Here is a 22226-nt window from a genome sequence, read left to right on the forward strand (position 1 = left end):
TCTGCATCCTGGGAAAGCACAAACTTCAGTTCACATTTGCTGAAAGCGTATTTGGCTGCTGGAAGGGCCAGAGGGAAGGGTCCTGCTGAAGGAGCCATAGAGCTGAACTAGTGCAAACCAGCGGTTATGCATAGGAATGCAATAAGGTTTTGCCTAAGAGCCTCCATTTCTAGACACTGTCCCAGCATCCGCATCAGGAAAACAGCCCGCTATTTGTTTCTTTCCAACCTTTGTTGGGTTCAGAGAAAACACAATTTTTTGGAAGAAAAATTCTTCTAGTGGAATGCAGTGCAGAAAATAAAGAATTAGGAAAAGAAACTGCTGATAAAGACTGCATCAAAAGCAGAATAGTGATCAACATCTAAGTGCAGAAACAAAAGCTCATTTACTGTAAATGATGCACTCTGATCTTTGAGTCAAATTCAACCATAGTGTAACAGCATTAATTGACCCTAAGGGTTTGGCTTTTCTTTTTTAAATGTTCTCATCTTGTTTCTGGAAAAAAATATGTGATAACAGATTTGCAATCCGCCTGATTTGCATTCTTAAAGTTTATTATGGCCCAGCCTAGCCCGCGTTCACATTCCAGTGTCTCCTCCTGAATAAACCGAAGCACCTTCCAGATGTGGTTGATACGGTGATTATGTTTCTGTGCTGCAAAAGTTATATGAAGATTTCTTAATGACAAGCACAAGTTTTTATTTAATTTAGGATTTTGCCTTCCAGTAAGCTCATCTATTCATAACGACAAAGCCAGTTCTGCAAGGTTCAAAGTAGAAGCCCTTGGAGGTTAATTTCCTGCCAGCAGGGGAGGAGTCAACCACCGCTGTGTGAGCATCACTGTGAGATATGGGCTGGGACACTTGTAGACCACCATCAAGACAAAGAAAGAGTGGAGGGAGGCACACAACCAAACATAAGTTTTGGAATTTAGTCCTTGTATTCTGGCTTGTCTGCTTTGTCTTTTAGATGAGAAACTCCATGGGATAAAATTGCATTTTCCCCATTTGGGCATTTGTGTAGCATCAAGCACGGTATCATCAAATGTCGTATAATTCATCACTGATGGGACAGTGCCAGCTGTGAATGATTTAAAGACAGAAAGATCTTTTTCTTAATGCATCAGTACCTGTTTGAATGTACTTTAAATGAAATTCAGTTCCCTTTACAGTTAGGGCTTAGGAAAAATCTGTTAGCTATTCATAGGCCTCATTTTTTTTTTTCCTGTCATTGTTCATGCAGAAGGCTAAATAGTATTTAAAAATGGGTTAAATAAATGAAGTTTTTGCTAGTATGTCTGAAAACATAACCTGTTGTCCTGGACTAGATAGACACTTATTGCAACACTGCATTTTCAGCCACATTCCACTGGTTGGAAAAGATATGCTTAGTTCTTTGGAAAAGATCTCTAAGAAGTGAGAAATTCAAAAATGCTCGCTTCATCAATTTTTATAGCCAGTACGTTTCCCTTTGCTTCATGGTTGCCAAGAACTTTTATCCATTAAGGATATTCAGGCTCACATAGATTCAGTTCTTTTACACAGATACATGCATTCGGAGATAGCTAGCAGTTATTGGACTCCAGGATTTACTTACACAAAATGCTACTGAAATGAAAATATAAGAAATGAAATAAATAAAAGCTAATATATTGTTAGGCAAGTGTGGTTAGGTTAACTGCCTACTGAATGAAAAAAATATATATAAAAATTAATTTAGCACGCAATGTAAATTTGACAGCGTGTGGTGTCTATGTGTCAACTGTGGATGAATCTGCTGATAAAATATCATGATCTGATAAAAGATCCTCTCTAATAACTGCAATAACTGCATTGTATTCTTTACACTCACGTTTTCCTAGTGGATTGGTTTTCCTTTCATGCCACTCAGACATTCCCTATGCTCTTTCAGGAGTACTTTGCTATGCGAGCTGCCCAAATATTTCTGATAACACTTACCGAGTTAATTGCTTTCACCTCTCTACTGGTTGTCTCATACCTTGCTGTGATCAGCTTCCCACAGCTACATCCCTGGCTTTCCCTAGCAGTGTTCCTAACATTGCTGCTCTCCTTCCCTGCCCAGCAGTCACACAAGGATATCTGCCAGCACCACGTTTCAGATTATTCAGTTCTCTTCCTTTCAACAACACTAACTTCTCGCAATTCGCATTTACAAAGCCCTGTGGGAAAAGCAAGCCTTTTGGTCAGACATTTTGGGATGTCATGTTTTTATTTTAACTCAGGGAAATTTTCATCAGGGAAAGTAGCTGAACATGCTGTTCCCAGTTTTTCCCCAGTTTCTCTGGAATGTCCTCCTTGGCTGCTTCGATGGGATTCCGAGCTGGCTGAGTCTGCTCCTAAGAGTGGCTTTTTGCTCACCTACTTTTAGTTAGAATAAATAGTTTGGCTTTTGTTTTTACCACATTCAGTGATGGTTCCTTGCCATCTGTTTTTATTGGCTCCAAGTTTTGTTGGGCTGTGCCAGTGACTGATAGACAGAAACCTGTGCCTCTTTAATCCTGTAACTTGCCCCCTTGCTGTCACCAGGTGTTGCCTACACCGTGGTCAGCTGCTGGCAGTGGGGGCCTCTGATGCATGCAGTGAGATGCTTTCCATTTTCATCTGCCGGTGTTCTCCACAGACAGCACAGCTTCCTTCAGACCTGCCGGTTAAACATCCCATCAGCTGCACCTCCTGCACTTTCCAGTGACACGATGAACAGCTGTGATTTCGCAGCATGCACTTGAGCATGTCTCCTGATGACGTTTGGAGTTCTCTTGGTCACTTCATTGTCTCTTGCGTGCAGTTCCCTCTGCTGAACAGAAATGATATGCCTTCAGTATCAAGGAAATCATGCACTTACTACAGCCCCACTGTGTGTACCTCCTCAGGGAGAGCAACTCTTTTCTTTCAGCCTATTTCCAGACACCTAGACAGCCAGCTGCACAAGACCAGAAGAGACCAGTGTTTTGTTTGCCAAGAGCTATTAACGACAGCCTCTCTGGTGTATCCTCTGTGCCTGCTGCTTTCCCAGGCTTCCTTCTCAGCCGAGAACATACCACTTCCTTCCCCCAGACCCGGGGCTCACAAGGGAGCTGGGGGCTGAGCAGCCACAAGCAGGCCGTGCGATCAATGGGGTGTAGAGTACATCAGGTGATGCTAACGGTGGACTCACAACCCCCAGGCTTCCTTCCTCCCTCCCTCAAGAGGTAGGTGTCTGGGCTGCATGTTCATGCTCTCTCTTTCAACCTCCCATGTATGAACAGTTCTTCTGAGATGGCCAAAAGGACATCTCTGCAGTGTCTCCAAATCTCCCACTGAAGTCTCCAAAGTAGTCTTTAAGCACTTGGAAAACCTTCGATTGTGGCACAAAGTGTTTGGTGAGGAATTGGACCACTACAACATTTGCACAATTTCTTGCCTTAGGACACCCTAGGTTATGCCCCTTCCCTTAATGTCTCGTCTGCTGCTGCGTCTGCATTATCCCTGTTTTGAAACTCTCCTATGTTCCTCAATCTCCAAACCATTCTCTTTCTCTTCCTTTACTATTTTCTGCCTGCTCCAGCACCTTCTCATTTAGCCATGGTGAGGTCCAACGCTAATTTAATGGAAAGTGTTTGGAGACAAACAGTACAGGGCTTGCTTTGCTGCTGAGTTTGCTTGGGTTTGTCTCTGTGCTCACTTCTGACAATGCCTCAGCCCTGTTTTGCCCAGAAACCAAATATTTCAGCTGATTCTAGAAAAAGTCAGCCAAAGCTGACATCCTCAACATCTTGTCTTTTCAACTTTCAACTTTGAGCTAAGAAATGGCTGACCCAGAGCCGGCATTGTTCATTTCACACCTGATCTCTGGGGTTTTTATATCATTACATAAATGATTTAATTCTTTGCTCTGCTGTGGGGAAAATTCTGTATGCTGCGTAGTCTGGGAAACTCCCTAGGATATGGAATGAAAATGTAAAGAGTGGGTAAATCTGGCAATATGAACTCCACCGAAGGAAAGGAGTGATTCCTTTAGGTGCTCTTCTGCTGGACACTGCTTGAACTATTCTTCTCCTCTCGCTGTGATCACTGGCTGATTTGACCATCCTCTTGGGAAACTTTAACAGACAAAAATTTGTCTGGTCTTTTTTTTTTTTCCTGGAAATTTGATATAAAAACAGTGCACTGCCACACTCACCAGGGCAAAATATAGGTGCTAGCTCCTAACGGCTGTGGTATGTGTACATTGTATTAGGGTTTCCTATTTAAACATAGACCACATCTGGAATTGTATATACCTTGAACCTTATATGTCTGAAATGTTGACTGTTACTCACAGGCATCAGAAATCTGTCTCTGCTTAATGTCACAGGTTTTCTAGCAAAAACTACTGAGTGAATACAGTGAGTATCAGAGTGGCCTGATTCCCAGTGGGACTGGACAGGGTTTGTGCCTACTTTCTTCAAGTTCTTCTCCTATTCATAATTAAATGTTGCACACAGCAACTATAGGGCACATAAAAGCACAGTGTACCTTCCTGCCTACCTCTCAACAGCCATATTTAAACAGGATTTGCTATAAAGATGCTAACGTTGTTTTGTTCACCCCATGGAAGAAACATGAAGGGCTTCTGAAACTTGAAAAAGCATGTGAGTCGCAGGGTCTGTTACATAAGGAGATTAGGAATGAAATAAGGACGTACTGTGTACTAGCCAAGCTATCCTTTATCGTTCAAAGAGACTTAATGAAATTCCTGAGTTTTGTAACCAAAATAAGGTCTCTCTCTCATGAAAAGGATAGACTAAAATGCTTTAGAGGAGTCAAAATATGAAAATGAGGTTCTACATTTCTGCTTAAAAAAATCAACAGGATGATGGAAGAGCTATTTTTCTTTTCTGGATTACATAGCCGTACTATTGATCCAACTTTAGAAACTGTTCTTCCTTTAGAGAAACTATTCTTGGCAATAAAATGTTTGTGCAAGCAGCAATAAGAGAACATTTTCAGGTGTAAAAACTACAGATCTATTAGGCAACACAATGAAATCTAGAAATATGAGGATAATAAAAAGCAAACTTGTTGAAAATTTATATTCACATCAGAAAGATATCTTTCAGGAAAACTCTGGATACTAGATCCAGGAAAGAAAAGTCAGCGTTAAGCAAAGCATTGATGAGAGGAATGAAAAGATCCATAAAATCCTAGCCATGGCAATGCCAGAGAAATCAGGTTTGTTTATACATCTCCTATTGTGGCTTCAGAAGAGAGAATATGTTCTGTCATCTTGAATCTTTGTTTTACAGTTTATAATAGACTTTATATAGTTTTATATTTTGCTGATTGTGTCTCAGTGGCTCAGAATATGAGCCTGCAAGATGGCAGATCTGAAATAAAAACATTATAGAAAGTCTTACAGCTTTTAATAAAAATTGAAAACTATCTAATAGAGAACTGAATTCCTGAAATGGCCCACGATGGCAGTTACAGATCATAAGCTTTTCCTTACTGAGAGCCACGTGGGACTTTCAGCAGGTCATATATTAAAATACACCTTGGCATTATCAAATATTAAGGCAGAAATATTTAGGGCTCACCTTTGGCACACCAGAGTGACGTCTGAACTTCCAGATAAAATGTGTCCCTTCTAAAACACTGTGTTGGTGCTACTGAGTAGGCTGAAGGAATGGGGCGGTAGGTTTCTGTGACTCTCAACAGAGGGAGGAATCTCCATGAGACTTTCTGTGGCCCTGGAACACCTGTCCCAGGTATACTGGTCCCCAGTAACCTCACTGGGAACCTTGCAAGGAATTGCTCCACCTCATAACTTACCCTGATACCAATTGCATAGGCTGGATGGAAATTTCCACCTATGCTTGGGGCAAGGGACCCAGAAATCTCTTTTGACTGCAGTTTAAGATGTGCAAAGAAACATCTCTCTGTCTCTGTAGGCTCTGTGTATATCTGCCTATTCCACGGAAGAAACAAAAATGTGAACTTCCCCTCCCATTTCCTCATGGGTCATTCTAGGAAGTCATCTTTGCCCTGATGCTGGGTCTCCCTCTCTGCACCCCAAATCAGCATGACTGAGACCCGCTCTTGTTCTGCGAGGAGCACAGACAGCATGAGGAGGGGTAGAGGAGGAGAACTTGGACCAGAGGGGTGGCTCTTCCTGGGGCATTCCTGCTGCAACGCCAGCAGGCTCAGTTCACAATTCTCCTTGCTTCCTCTCTTCCCAGCACGAAGCAGACAAAGCACCGCATAATTAACCACAATAAGTAATGAAACAGACCTAGTTTGGATTTGATCGAAGTGTTTCCAACTTGGTGTGCTGGCTGGCCTTTCCTGGTGGGAAAAATCCTGCAAAAATAGCCTCCCTTGGGAAGACACCGTTCATCCAGATGGCATACCCACTGAAAAATAGGAAATCCTCTTTCTCATGTAGTACAAAACCCAGATGGTGGAAATTAAAATATTTCCCACATTGTTGAGTGCGTCTGAAAGGAAAGATTACCTTGCACCTGCCAGTCAACCAAAGAGGAAATCAGATCCCAATCTGGTCAGATCAAGAGTGGTTCTGGACCAGGTGCGGAGACAGATAAGGTGGCACCTGGGATGCATCGGCCCCAAGGTTCACACCAAGTCTTACCACCCCATTCTGGAGTGGGACTTTCCTCTCAGTGCCAGGGCTGGCTGTGTTTCTGATGATCTTCCAAAGCTGCCAGAACATGGTCCTGGACAACCTGCTGTAGGTGGTCCTGCTGGAGCAGGGAACTGGACCAGGTGGCCTCCAGAGGTCCCTTTCCACCTCAACCAACCCATAATTCTGTGAAGAGGGCAAAGAGTGGAGCCTGAAGGTGAAATAAAATGTGTAATAGGGCATATGAACAAGTGAGGGGTTAATATGCAAGGAAGAGAACTGGCGAGAGAAAACAGGAAGACAAAGGGAGGGGTAAAAAAAAAGGCTGCACCAGAAGGAAATTTATCCTACAGAGAATAAAAAAGAGAAAGTCGGACCCCTGGATCCAGAAATTATTTTCATAGCCCTAGGGCAATGAAGAGGGTCAGTACAAATATAAGAGTAGTGAACTGAAAAACGAACAAGGAGAAGTAATGGTAGTCTGAAAGTCTTGGGGAACCTTCTGAAGTCTTTGAAATGCTGATACTTTAAGTTACAGCTGCTCCAAACACACAGGGCAGGGATCTTCCTTTGAGGTAACAGCCCTGATGTTGCTGCTCATTTGTTGAAAAACACCAGAAAGCAAAAAGGATTTCTAGAAAGAGGTTTTTTTTTGTTTTTTTTTTGTTTTTTTTTTTTTCTGTTTCATAGATAGCTGTCCATTTAAGAAAAATTTAACATTTTGTAAAAATAGTAATAATAATAACAATAATGATAATAATAATAATAATAAATAGCCCTTATTTTGTTCTACTTTTTGAAGGTCAGTTTTCTCTGAAATGAGTTAATCAGAGTCCAGCATAAATACCATATGCTGACTCTTTAGCCCCAAAGTGAGAGGAAAAATACATTTAGTTTTTGTTTGTTTGAACTTTAATGTAAGGGGTTCGGGGAGCCCTCTACAATGTCCCTTGGTGAAATGTTTACCCTGCCATTTTTCCATGGGGACAACTGTGCGCAGCTGATCTTCCCCTTCTAGGGAAAGGGTTTATTTTGAGGTTAAGGGAGACAGCTACTGGAAAAGAATCTTATTTAATAAAGAAATGAACAATTCATCTGGCAGAGCTGACAAAAAAGGCCTGACAAAGGAGCAATAATAGCGTTAACCTCAGGCTCTGTGTGTGGTCCACAGATGAAGTGTTTTGAAGGCCATGGTTTGCCTGTCCTCTCTGAGTGAAGAGAGGGAGAGAGAAAAACAAATCTGTGCCATTGCTGCCTGTGATTTTTTTTGTCTTGTTACAGGAAAAGCAAAGGCAACTGTGAGGCCAGCTTACTTTCTGCTTGTGATTGAACATCCTATTCTTGTGGTCATGGCAAAACTAAATGGTGGTTTGGACTTCCAATAGCCCCCACCCCAAGTTCTAGATTTCACTGAAAATACCCGGAGTTTAACAAACCACTTTGTTCCTTAAATCATTGTTTTTCAAGGGAAATTTAATTTAAAAGATGTATTTATAACTAAGTGAAACCCTATGCTATGCAAACAAAAAGATTATTGTTTGAAATAATTCCCGTCTTGTTGGGACCATGTCCAGAACTCATATTTTCTCAGAGCCAAACTGAAATGGGACTACAGACATTCGGCTCCAAATCTGGTAATCCACGACTTCAGGGGCCAAATCCTGCTTTCAGCTCCACTGCTGTAAGTTCAAAGTTACTCCACTGACTTCACATTTGGCCCCATATGTGGAAAACAAGATTTCACCTCCGTGTCATGCTTTGCTCAATTTCTTCTTGGATTTCTCTTTGTCCGTTTTCCTCTCAAATTTAAAAACAAGAATTTAATCCAGCCAGCAGATTAATTTGAGCAATAAAGAGCCAATGTAAAGTGGGCCAAAAAAAAAAAAAAAAAGTAGAAACTGGAAGGTGCTGGTGCCTGGAACTGAGGTCCAAAGGCATGAAGTACCTTTTGCTCTGGCTGACAGGAAGCTGCTCCTAATATTTGTGTATTTCTGAGGAAGGGAGAGCATTCCAGTTCATACTATTTCATGAACAAAAGTGTATTTTAATTAATTCCGAACATCAGGCATTGTCAGCTTTAAGGATCTTATTTCATCATGTTTTTCAGTAAATTGCTACCATGATTGGTTCTGCCCGGGAGCCAAACTGAGCGTGGCCCTTATGTGTGTCAGGGTAATGAGGAGGAAGGAATCTAAGTAACCAGCCTTTCCCTTGCACAGCTCACACAGAAATAAAAAGTTCAGTCTGTGGATTCCTCTCTTTCTTCCTTCCCTCCCTGTTGTGAAAAAGAAGACAAATAAATGTGTGGGAAAATAATTTTGATAACTTGAGTTATTCCAAAATCTTGAGATTGATTGAACAATAAATTATAGATCCATATGGGCTTTAGTATTCATCTTTCCAAATCTTTGTCTGCAACCGGGAAATCTCAGACCTTTTTAAAGAAAAGCAGAAGCTGGCAGTCTCAGACGTTCTCATGTTGACATGTCCCTGGAAGCACGAGCTGTGTAAAGACACAGTCAGTGTGAGATTAGGCAACAAAGACTGTTTTTCAGCTCCATGATAATTACTGGAACCAGGCAGGCTTACATGTGCAGGGAAAGAAAAGGAAAGTAATCCCACCCTAAAAAGTCATTCCTTCCATATGCATGTGAACTCGGATCTAGGCAGAAACCTATGACATGGTTTATGGTTTCCTTAATATAAATTAAAACCATCGAACAAATTATCGCAAACATTTCTTATAGACAATAACAGTAGATGTGTAGAAGAAACTGCAAAGGATTATCGGTGGTCAATATATTTAGTTTGTGAGAATTACCTAAGCAAAATATGGTTTCACATAAACACATTACCTCCTAACACATTTACACCCTAACTGTAGTTTATATTGGCAGTGAAGACATGGTTGATCAAAAATATATCGTCTGCCTTCCCATATCAAAAAATATATTCCTCTCTGTTAACCACATGCCCATCTGCTTTTTATTCTGTCCTTTTTATTCTGTCCTATTTTTATTCTGTCCTTGGTTTTGTTCTGTCCTATACAGCTCTAGCTTACTTCAAGTAATTTCACAGGTCTGTTTATGAACGAGTTTCTATTACTGCTGTTATTATTATTACTCTTGTTAGGTATATCTGATTAGGCTTTACTAGTCCTAGAGAATCCAACACCAGGATGGAACTAAATGTACGTAAAACCTGTAGGCTACCCAGGCACCTGAATGGAAAAAAGGCTGAAACATCCTCAGCAGCTGATGGCTTCACCATGGCACTGCCCTGTCCCCTCCCAGGGCCTCCACCTCACCCTTCACAGGCACCTGGCTCTCCGACCAAAAGTGGGAAGCAAAATGGCAAACTAATTTGTTCCTTTGCTGCTCTTCCTGCAGCAGAATCTGTACTGCCTCTTCCCACCCCTTCTCAAGAACAAGGAGTCAAAGAGTTTGTTGTATCCTAAGGAGATGCCACAGGTGATGGCAAGCTACTGCTCCAGGTTTTGTCTGATGCACAAGTCTCTTGTACTTCAGTAAATCTGTAAGGGGAGAATGCACCTAAAGTGCTCATACAAAGCTCACCACTATGCAATTTTTGAAATCAGAAGTAAGTAATAGAAGTAGTAGATAAGTCAGGTAGGGTTTTAGAAGGAAATGCTACTTCGTTAGATGTGTGTTTTAAATAAATAAAATTAACTAAATCCCTCAATGCACTCTTGCTAGGAGGGTATGGGATATTCTCTAATGATCTTCTATCAGAACCGCCTGCTAATTATGCTACATCGTAGTACTAAGCAGGGATATCTTAGAAGGGCCTGAAAAAATGTCTCCCTCTCCCATTGAATAAATTCTTACAGTGCATTCTCTGGGCTGTAATAAATGAAGAAAGGAACTGGGAAGCCATTAGGTACGGCCTGGTACATTTCAGGACGAAACAAGACAGCATTATTTTTTCATTTCCAATACTGGCCTAAAATGAAAACTCAGGATAGAAAATGACACTACAAACATTCAATGATAAGGCTATTCAAGCTAGATTTTCAGTCAGTTTAAGGGCCATGCCAGGAATTGTTAGAGAGCTTATCAAAAGAAATAGTCATGATGATTTAGACAAAATAATTGCCTTTGACCTTTCCTTTCCTAGTGAACAGTTCTCCTTCTGAAAAAGCAGACTTCTTAATGGTGGCAGTTCTCCAAAATGGTATAGAAGTACTTATTCATTAATGACATGGAGTGGTTATCATTGGAAAATTCATATTAGGTTGGACTTTTGCTATTTTAAATAAATTACAAAAAGCCTATTCCTGATTTCTTCCATATAAAAGAACAGTTGACTTGAATAAGAAAAAAAAAAAAAAAAAAAAAAAAAGGGAGCAAATCCACCTCATCAGAGTGCAATATGTACATTTCATGGATACGGCGCTCGGTGCTATAGCTGTGTTCAAGGCAGGTGCTCTTGTAGGAATGTCTCATCCGCAGTCTCCCAGGCAGGAGACCTGCAGGAGCATAATGTGACTCCTGTGCAGCTCAGGTGGATTTCTCTTCATGCACAACACAGCCTTGTGTCCTCACACACATTCGGGATGTGACCAAGCTGTGTAATAGGAGCTGGAAAACAGAAAACACCAGATATATACACAACTGCGCCTTTAGCAAGCTGAATACAATTACAGTGTTTTTCGTACTGCTCAGTTCTTACTGTAATTTGCACAACAAGAGCCAAATGCTACTTTGGTGCACCAGGTGTTACAACATTATTGCCATGCCTAGAAGCCTCTTCACATCCCTAACTGGGGCATTGCTGTAGTTCAAATAGCAACAAATTACAGTGGTCTAAATAGCAAGTCAAGATAATGAGTCCAAATTGACTTCACTGCAATTGCATCAGTGCAACACCAGGTAAAATCTAGCCTTTGGGTGGAGGTAGCTCCTCTAGTGGAAGGTAGGTCGGTGTGCCTTGCCCTGCTTCTTCCCTCTTGCCAGAGGAGGTAGCAGCTAGAGCCAGGGGAAGGTGCAACTGCATCCTCCTTTTGCCCTGGAAATATTGGCCATTGGGTGTGCCCTGTTTTCCTGCTCGTGTTCATCACTCGAGCTCAGAGGATGGATTTACAGCTTGAACTGTCTGATTCCTCAAAAAGACGTTCTTCTTCAGGCGTTTTCCCCAAATTTGAGACTTCGCTTGTGAAACCCTCTGTCCACAGGGGATTCCGCTGTGTGTAAATGCATTGCCAATGTGCACACTGAAATCTCTGTAATTAGTGCAACAAGGTTGTTTTTAAGCCTTCAGCTGATGGAACAGTGTATGATAGTGATAATTTTTGATATACAGATAGTGTTATTGTCCACTGTCGATACAGAGTTCATTTGTGTAAAGGAAAGATATTCTTTCTTGAAAGGAAAGGAAAAGAGGAGATGATTCAGATCAAAGTTGGTATGAGGCTCAATACATAAATATTCTATAACATGTAATTGTAGAACTACCAATTATATGACATATGATACAGCTTATTGCTGGCTTTACAGAAAAATTATAGCTCATGAGATAATCTTGAGCAGCACTTCAGGGTTGCCTTACTGTTTGGGAAGCTTAGTGATGACAGATACCTGAATCTGTCGCAATACTAAATCAAAAGCTCTTGTGGTATGGCTAAGCTTCATGATAAATGGGATCAGCTCGATTCAGGGACTGCATTTGGGACTGTCTTCCTTTGCTTCCCATTTGCATTGGGCCTGATGGATCCGACCTGGTGATCTTGGTCTCATGGTGAAAGCCGTGGCACAAGCTTGTGCTGGAGCACCTCCAGCTCCCCATAGCCTCAGGAGAAGGTTGCCAGCCTCTTCTTTCATCAACTTGCCTCCTAGGTTCTCTACATCACAGTAGACCCCAGGGTGCAGGGAAATCAGTGGGACAGAGGGAGGAGTCCTGAAATTTGGCTGCAAATGTAGCATGACCTCTATTACCACTGCACAAGCAGAGAGGCTGTGTAGTTACCACCACCTCTCTTCTGTGCAGAGAGATCTACACATTAAAAAAAAGAAAAAAAAAAAGCAATGCAGAGCAATGCACAAAGCATGTCTGCATCAGCAGTAGTGAGTCTTGACAACTGTGGCAATGTTCCCACAAAGGCTTTGCAAATATTTATTAATTGTTTTAGTGTATGAGAAAAGTATAAACAAAGAGTATTGATTATTTCAGTCTTCTAAGCTCATTATATCTGTGGATACTGCAAATGCTTTTAAGCACAGGAGATTATTCAGGGCAAAGCTCCTTCTGCAATGCATTTGAAGATTACGGGAACATTATTGATATACTCACACACGCTCAGTGGTGCTCCATACGGGCTTATAAAGCCAAGTGGTATCTGCCTTACTTGATCACTCGGAAAGTTGCTGACCTCCTAAACAGAGTTGTTTTGCTAAAGCTGTTTTGCTGATTCCTATGACATATGGGCTTTCCTGATGTGGGAGGTCTGCTTTGGCTGACGGTGGGGCATGAAAACTACGGTCACAAGAAGTTGGGCTGTAATTATATCATCTGTACGCGGAGCCCTGCGCTCTGCAGAGAGGAATGTCAAACCACTTCAGTGTTTATCAGTTCCCTATCTACGGGTGAGCTAGGAGAGCTGCTCTTCTTATCTTACCAAGCCCATGTTTCTGGAGCTGAAGGTCACAAATTCCAAAAAGCTAGATCACAACTTGGTGCGAGCTTGTGTTTGTGTCTGTGGCCTCTTACCAATGGCATCTCATGTTTAAACTGAATTCCTGTCAGCATATATTTGCTGCCTCGACGTGAAAAACATTTTCACCTCACTCAGAAAACTACCGTGACTGAAGCATTACACAGTTACTTGCTGCTGCGCAGTTCCAGTGCTTTCTACATACATGCAGTAAATGAGAGGTCCACTTAACAACTGTCATATACCGCGTTTATTATGGACTGCAGCTGTTGACAGTTATGCAACTGGGATGAAATGCATCCCCATAAAAAGCACTCGTATGAGGCCTGTGCCACCACATAGATTCTGCCTGAACCCTCAAAATAGACCTCAGGTAGGCCCAGCAGCAGCCAGGGGTCTAAGTGGATGACAGCAATCTGAGGCACTTTGGCTGCTCTCTATAATATTTTTAATGAATAATCCATCTACCCCAAGTAATTTCACTTCCCCATTTCTGGTGCTGTCTAGGCACTTTGACTGGAAAACAGCAAGCACAGCATGTCTCTTGATTTGCTCTTTTCCTGCAGAGAAACTTAGGAAATCACATAAAAAAAAAAACAAAAAACAAAAAAACAAAACAAACAAAAAAAAAACACCTATCTTTCAGCTTGTTTACACCAAATATTAATGTTGTACCATGATATGGTCTCCTATTCAAATTTACACTTTCTTTTCCTGTAGCTTTGAAGAATCTATCACACACTTTCCTCATGTGGTGTATGTAGTAAGCTGCAGAATTACTTCAATTCCCACTGGCTTCAGCAAGTTGCAGGACTTCTTTTTTTTCATTTGAGCTGAGGTTTTGGCAGGGGCTTTGGGGAAACAGCAGTACAGATGTATGGTCATGTAAGAGCAGATTTATGATTGCACATGAACTCTTTAGTATTTCAACCACATAATGTTCCTTTACATTTAGGCCTTTTACAGAGTGTTACGGAGAATAAATCCATATACTTGCAAGCACATCTCTTTCAGCCACTTATGCAAATACGAAGCTGGCACAAGTCAACATCTGCTGCTGTTACAAGTGGGCCTGTGTGCATACTGTTTGCTATGCACATATTCAGTGCAGTCCCCAGTCCTGCAGGACACGCTGTGCTCCCCCCAAATCACTCAGCTTACACCAGTAGAAGTCTGTCCATCTGGAGAAACGGGTCAGAGCAATGTATATCTGTGTGCCATACTAAATCTTTAATTAGGTTTGGAAAGGTCAAAGAGATTTAACAACGTTCCTGAACTCAACAAAGCCTACCTGTGGCACCTACCTGTCTTATCTTTAAGCATTGCATGAGTTTTTTTCCAAAAACATTACTGTTCTAAGGACTTCTAAATCAGAGGCCACATAGCTATTGATTATTGTCTGCATGCTTGTAGCGACAAGGATCAGCTCTTTGCTGATCTGGACAAACACGAGCAGTGTGAGAACAGGCATGGGAAAACTTGGCAGTTAATTATGGCAAGAGGCTGATCTGGATGCAAAACAGACATGGTTTTATAGCGTGTTTTCTCTCTACCAGATCTCCGTAACACTATAATGAGCACTGCTGTCATAGTAAATTCCTGCTGTGAGTCAGAAAGGGGGTGAAGTGGAAGAGCCTCCAACACGACCCCCAGTCCTGTTTGCCAGGAGGTGCAGTGAGTACAAGCCCCCAGGACTCTGCCCATGGCTTTTCGTCCTAACGCCCCTTCTGTCCCCTTGGGAGAAAGTGAACAAAACTGGGTTTAAGTTTTGTTCCTGACAAGTCCTGGAGTTAGAGCTATAAAATAAAATAAAATAAAATAAAATAAAATAAAATAAAATAAAATAAAATAAAATAAAATAAAATAAAATAAAATAAAATAAAATAAAATAAAATAAAAGTGGGATACAGACACTACATTCTGATTACAACCCTGTTAAATTCCCTGCATCTTTACATCTTTACTTTTCATTTTTGATTTTTATTCTTCTTTGTCTCTGCTTGAGTAATAACATCACCTGCTTGTCTTATACTAAACACATCTTGCTTACTTGCCAGCAATGTCGTTTTGTGAATGGTATATCTTGACTGCTACAGAAAAATGTTAGAGGAAAATCATCATTGCCCATATCAATAGACTCTTAAATTGATTCGTTTCATGCTTTCGTGCTCTGTTTTTATTAAATGTTTAAGTTGCTGTGTTCTTATTAAATATTACAGGATGTTGCAACAGATGGAAATAGGCCATTGCAACAACTTTCACATTACTAGTCAGTAGCAGTTCCCATTTCATAAACCTGCTTTATGGGAACCTGTAATTATACATTCATAATAAAATATGAACTATATACAGTTTGTACATTTATTGTCAGTATTCAGACAGAAAATTTTAGAGTAGAAGCCAAATCATTTTCAAAGGGAAGAAAAGTATATCATGTGCCATATTGAACCAAGATACTCTGTTACACAAAAACTGCACACCAAGAACAGAACAATCTCTTCCTGCAAGTAAACCTTTATTGAACAAAACATCATGGGGCAAATTTTGTACTTTTGCATTGAAGAGCCTGATTGCACCATAGAGTTGGAGACATATAACTACTGGCTGACATAAAAGTGATCAAGGTCATAAAATACAGCTGAGGTTATGCTACTTCTCCTCACCTTATCATATGAAGGGATTTCAAACCACTTTTAACCTTTGGTTAGCTCCTAGATAGGCTTTTATCAAATCTGTTCAGGCGTGCAACAAATTAGACTTTAGCTTATTATCACTATTCCTCTATCTGGCTTTGCTCAATTAGGTGTGTTGGGCATTTTTCAAATGGCATTAGGTACCTCATTTTTTTACTACAGTAAACTCACAAACAGCTGTGCCAGGAAGAGAGAAAATACAATATTGCTTCTGACAGGACTGCAGCGATACACTTTGTCCCACTGAGCACAGAGAAGGAACACTGCGAGTATTGGGAAAGGCACACAGAGCCGCTTGGTTCCTGGAAGAGTCTTGGTACTGTAGAGCAAAAGTTTTGGGCTCACCTCCAAAAAAAAAAAAATAAAAAAAATTATCTTGCTCCCTTGAAGTATGTAGTTGTCCAAAATTTTGACAGCTTTAGTTTCTTGATTTTGTTTTTGTATTTTTGTGGCGTTACCTATCCTCTCTCACTATCAAAGATGTTTGCAGAAAGAGTGCTCTGACTTCCTGCCTATTTGATCACAACACTTTATTACTTCTAATTTGCTGTATGTGGGAGGCCAAGGATTAGCACAGAACTAAGCGTTGCAAACTCAGATCTTCCTGCTATCTGACTGCAGTATTACAAACCATCTACATCCAGCTCCAGTTTACTGTGTTTGAACAGAGAGGTTACCCTCATGGCAAAGCTCACATTCTGTGTTTTTACAACAGGTTAAAATATGAGGGGCAGAACACCTTGGCTACACACAAGTGGTTGCCCTGAACAAAGGGTTGCCTCCTTCCACGTTTTTATGCCTGGCTCCAACCCCCTCTTTTATCAGTTTGTGGCTAATCCTGCACGCCTGGCCTCGCCACACTCCTGCTGTCCGCCCAAGCTCAGGACACCCCTCTGTCACCGTAGCAGAGTCTGAAATCTTTCTCTTGCTCTCCAGAGGGGAGTGAGCTGAGGTGCCGCTCTCATTTCACACCCCTGGCAAAGCATGACCTTTTGATGGGATCATGAGTACCCTGTCATGCACTGCCTCCGACACTCAGTGCTGGAATTGTGTGGCTGATCAAGCAAGCAACAGCTTTACTTCTTACTTTGCTGGATGACCTCAAATTTGTGAACAAGGTGATGGCCCAGTGGGTGAGTAGGGGTTTTGCTTCACTCAACATCTACCTTGGTAGATGAGATGGGAAGGGGAGAGACACAGCCCCTTCCCACACACAGTAATGCTCCTCGGCCTCCTGAAACTTCTCACTGATCCTTCCCAACCTCCTGTCCTCATTTTGGGAAACCGTGCCACCCCTCCCACTGAAACAAATGTTGCTCCTCCTGAGGATGAAGATAGTGTCTACAGCCAAGTCCCGAGCTGCTGGTTTGCACCATTTTGATCCTACTACAGCAGCTTCCCAGTTCCCTTTTCCCAGGTAGGCCCTTGTTACTAAAACACAGCTTGTCAGACACTCTCCGAGAATACTTTTTCCTCAGAAAAATATTGATTCACATTAAATATATTCCTTAATTCTAAAATAGAGCTTCTGAACAATGTACAGGCATAACAAAAAGGTAAAAATACCCAGGAAAAAGTAGCTAAGCAGTTCAGGTACTCACTCAGAAAGCAGAGGCAGACTCAAGTTCTCCTCCGTGTCAGAAAATGCAGGGATCAAAACTCACCCTTCCCACCCTAGCAGGAAGTGAGTTAACCACAGGTTACGCCATACTTTGCTGTTCGCAACCTTCTCTCTGTTTTTCATGACTTTTTCGGTTGGGTCACCGATTTCTCCCCCTTACAAGGGAAACAGCCAGCTTCCAGAGGAACAGGAATACTTAGAGGAAGGCTTCAAGCAATCTAAAAACATTGGGAGGAAGAAGCATTAAAAAATTGACATTTGACTTTTTAAAGAGAACACTATTACGCACTGCCTTTGTACAAAGAAAAAGTAAAACAGTACCCCCTAAAAATTAAAGCTTTTTGATGTTCCAACACTAAAAGTTGTATCTTTTCTCAGGACAAAAACAATCAAACAAACAAACAAAATAAGAGTGGAGCACTATGAAATTTTCATTGCCTGTGATGAAACACCTTAATGATATCTGAGGCCCACACCAATGGCCTCAGCATGAACCTCGGCAGAGTGCCTTTTTCCTACCGTGTTCGTGTGACAGATAATGAATGACAGGAATGTCTGCGACCGCCTGCCTGCCCCAGTGATTGTTCTGGAACAGGCTTCAGTCCTCAGCAAATGAAGCAAACAAATCAAAATTATGCTGTAGTAGTTACACCATACAATGAATCCATGAAAATAAGTATTCCGTTCCTGAAATACCAAACGCTTTACTAGACGTGAATCTCAAAAACCACAAAGAGTTGTCTGTGGAAGCCCACAGTAGATACAAACAACATACAGCAGAGCACAAGATTATATTTCAGAGAAAAGTGTGAAATAAATTAATTTAAAATTTGATGTAATAGTCTCCAATAGAGGAAGATGACTCAATAAGCAGAAAATACTTGTTTTGGGGTCAAATGTAGCTCTTCCACTCGGTCATGAGTTTTCTATGAGTGGTTTAGTTCATGTCTTTTGCAAACTGTGGCTTGCTAATGACTTGTGACTATCCAGGTATTATCAATAATTAATATTTGAGTTGTGTGGCTTGTCAAGTGAGCAACAGTTTTAGTTCTTACCATGTTGGATGACCTAAATTTTGTGGACAGGGTGATGGCCTAATCAGTGAACTGAGATACTGCTGCCCTCAAGGACACAGGGGCAGGTGGAGGGATAGAAATAGAAGACAATATATGGTGATTTTTTGGAAATTCACATTTTTTATTTAAATGCAAGTAGAACATTAAATCTATTCACCTATAATACGGAAATATCTTTTTCCTGTGCTTTGAGTTCTTTAACTGAAAAATGTGTTTGTGCCTGGAAGAAGCAGGGAAAGTGTGGTATTTCTGGTACATTACTGAGGAGCTGTAGAAGGAACAAAGACTTGTAACACTCAAGCTACACTGAAAAAATGTCAGAGGCATCACTTTGTGGCAAGGAGAAGAAGGATAGAGTTGTAATCTTAGTGAATCTGAGTTCCTCAGTTTTGATCTGAATTTTGCAGTGTTGGCAAGAATGAGTCCATAGTTATCTTGAACTGTTCCCCTCACTGTCCATCATACTTCATTTTTCATTGCTGAGAACTCTGATTGTTCTCCAGAAGTGCTGAAAGTGATGTGAGAGTAAACAAACAATCTCTCTAAATTGTGATCTGATCAAAGTTACATGAAATTGTCTCATCCTCCTGTTCTTTATAGATTTAGCTCAGGACATCCTGAAAAAGCAGCTGTGACTCCACTGCCCTCCTGCTGCACTGTTTCTCTAACATGTTTGCACGTTGTCTCGGACACTGCGTAACCTCGGGGCTAGGCATTTCTCTTCCCCTGATGGTGTCACTACACATGCTATAGCCTGTCAGTTTGAATCTGATTTTTCCTTTCTAGTTTGAGGGGTACAGAAACATTTGGAAGATGTAATTCAAACTCAGGCCATATGATACAGTCCACTCACTTAGCTGAGAACATCTTTGCTCCACTGCTGTGCACTCCTGACTAGGTAATCATTCTAGACAGAAAAGGTCAGACTGAGCCTGAAAGAGTTCAGACCTATGGAAAAGAATCTTCTGATGAAGCCTGAGTCCAGTGGAAACTCTTAACATTAAAGTAAAATAATGAAGCTCTTGCAAAGAAAAAATGCATGTTTCCCTGTTTGAAAAGGCAAAAACTAAGCATACCTTCCTTCTCCACATTTCAGCATATTTAAATGTTATAGAGATGTTAGATGTTATGGTAAAGAGTAGAGGTTGATAAAGTAAAAATAATGGTAGCAACACATTTCTATGTCCTTAGAGGCAGGCTGTGGGAATCTCAGGCCAAAGCACTGCAGGTTTTGTAAGTAAATACAGAAAGACCATGTCTCTCCTTTTCGCTCTGCCCGAACAAGACTGTTCTGGCTTCAGTGCAAAGTGTTTGACTCTGGAACTCAAATCTTTTTATCTAATTTGTAAATTCAGTAGTCTACCTATTCCTGCTATTGATAAAGGCTAAGGATCTTAAAAATTCTCGAAAAGACTTGACTGAAATTAAAATAACTTAATGACTGAAAAATAATAACTAAATAATAACTGGAAAAAATATATATATCTGTTCAGGACTGTCATTTACCTCCAAGAGCATGGTTACTTTTCTGACTCACATGCTAAGGTTTCATTTCACCTAACTTTACACATCACAAGCATGGCTATGTACTTCTGTGCTACTTGTCTAGACTCTTTTTATAGTCAATGGAGATAAACAAGCTCTTCAAGAAGGCAATTCACCCAATCACCTTAACCATCTGTCTTTGGAAGAGATGAAATGCGTCCTAGTTGGTTATATCTCACCACGGACTATAAAGAAGTGTAGATGAGTAGCTCATATGCAAACGACCACGCTGTAGATGACTACAGTGAGATGCACCCCAGCCTAGATGACTTGCACTGCTAGTTGGCTTAATGTAGTAGGACTCCTCTTTGGCTGATGCTTTAGGCAATTGGCGGGACTATCCCTGAAACTGTCCTTACTCCAGTAGAAAGTATTGGGGATGTGCAAGGCATACATTTCTTATTCTTCTAGTGAGTTAAAAGAGGCGTAAACGTGTCTGTCTCAAGAGCTATTGTTTAGCATTTCTGAAGGAGGGGCCCCTAAATCTGCAGATAAGATAATTCATGGTGGTGGTTTCTCTGCAAAGCAGCAGGTTCCAAACAAAGTGAATTTAGGTCCTATTGTGTGACCCTGTAGTCTGAGAACATGTTAGAGAGGCATCTTGTAGCTGTTGTCTCTATTTTGTGGTGGTAGGTCTTCTTCTGTGATGTCTTCTTATGCTGTCGCTGAAACCACCATCCTGAAATGTTTTCTTAATTGCTGTCTCTTAGCCTTTAGTTGCTCCCCCAGTTCCCTACATTGCCATAAATTCATTCTGGGGGGAGAAGTTCAAAATGTCTTCCACCTTGTGTATTTGGAGGACAAACCACAGCCAACCAAAACAGTTTGGGTGATGCGTTCTTGACTATGCACAACAGAGTTTGGTCTCTTATATGACCATGCATTGCAATTTATCCTGAAAACACGGTCATCTCTATAGTAATTCATATTTCTATTACAGGTTCAAAACAAACTTGTCTGAACTGTTAAGTTTCCATGGTGTGGAACCTGTAAAATGCTTCCTGATTTTTATATAAAAAATTCCACTGATTTTCAGCACACTAGGATAGATGCAAAGGTATCATCCTTATGGGGGGAAAATCTTGCTGATTCATTTTTACCAGTATAGACCTGAGGAAGTTTCTGCATGGCTGGCCAACCAGCTCACCTGCTCCTTCTTTCTTGCTCAGTCTAGAGAGAAAAGGGAAATTCCCTTGCATGAAGTAAGGCATTCAACTTATCCCATGGTCAAAAAAAAAAGGTCAAATGGACAAACATTTACCAGTGAATTTCCATTCCAGGAGTGTGAAGGAGAATTTTCTACAAAGATCACAAAGGAGATCTCAATGTATTACAAAAACTGTTCCTTTATTTATTTATTTTTTTTGTGCAAGTTCTGCAGTATACCCTTTTCTGTGTTTGCCTGCATCAATATTGAAAGGAAAAACACAAAAAAGACAAGAGGTAGTTTAATGACCAGTAAACAACTCTGAAGTGTTTGGACATCAAGTTATCTCATTTAATTATGACTATTTTTTATTGCTCTTTAGTAAATCTCTTTTCCAATAATACATATAACTACAAACTGAAAGAAAGAAATACTAAATAATGTAATCCATGGACTGCCAGAAGAATTCTTTAAGTTAATTTACCTGGGAATATTTCTGAATCAGAAGGAGAAATATCTCAGATGAAAACAAATTTCAACATCTCTTTTTTTTTTTTTTTTTTTTTTTTTTCAAGCTTAAAAGAATTTTTTGCACTGGTTCATTGTTGCATAAATACCTAAAAATGTCTTGGGATATAGCTTGACATGCAAAATGTATGTTTTTTAATTTGTGTTTTAAGTTTCTTGTGCCATGACAAAGTGCAAATTTTTTTTTCAAATGTATGGAAAGGGCACAGAAGAGTTTAGGCATCACTGTCAGGAGCCACAGCTGAATGAGGCTGCAATGTGAAACTACAGAGGAATAAATACATAGTTTTTCACATCACACAATACAAAGTCAAGAGCTGTAGCAAGC

General features: G+C 40.7%; 1 long non-coding RNA gene across 1 annotated transcript; it reads right to left on the reverse strand.

The window, feature by feature from the left end:
* Positions 1 to 533: 533 nt before the first annotated feature.
* LOC137856022 (uncharacterized) lies at positions 534 to 17797 on the reverse strand. Its single transcript, XR_011096140.1, has 3 exons — positions 17583 to 17797; positions 6271 to 11219; positions 534 to 2814 (listed from the first exon to the last, which is right to left on the reverse strand). It is a non-coding gene; the product is annotated as an uncharacterized lncRNA (long non-coding RNA).
* Between the last annotated feature and the right edge of the window lie 4429 nt (positions 17798 to 22226).

The sequence above is a fragment of the Anas acuta genome, chromosome 4, assembly GCF_963932015.1.
Source record: "Anas acuta chromosome 4, bAnaAcu1.1, whole genome shotgun sequence".
Lineage (NCBI taxonomy): Eukaryota > Metazoa > Chordata > Aves > Anseriformes > Anatidae > Anas > Anas acuta.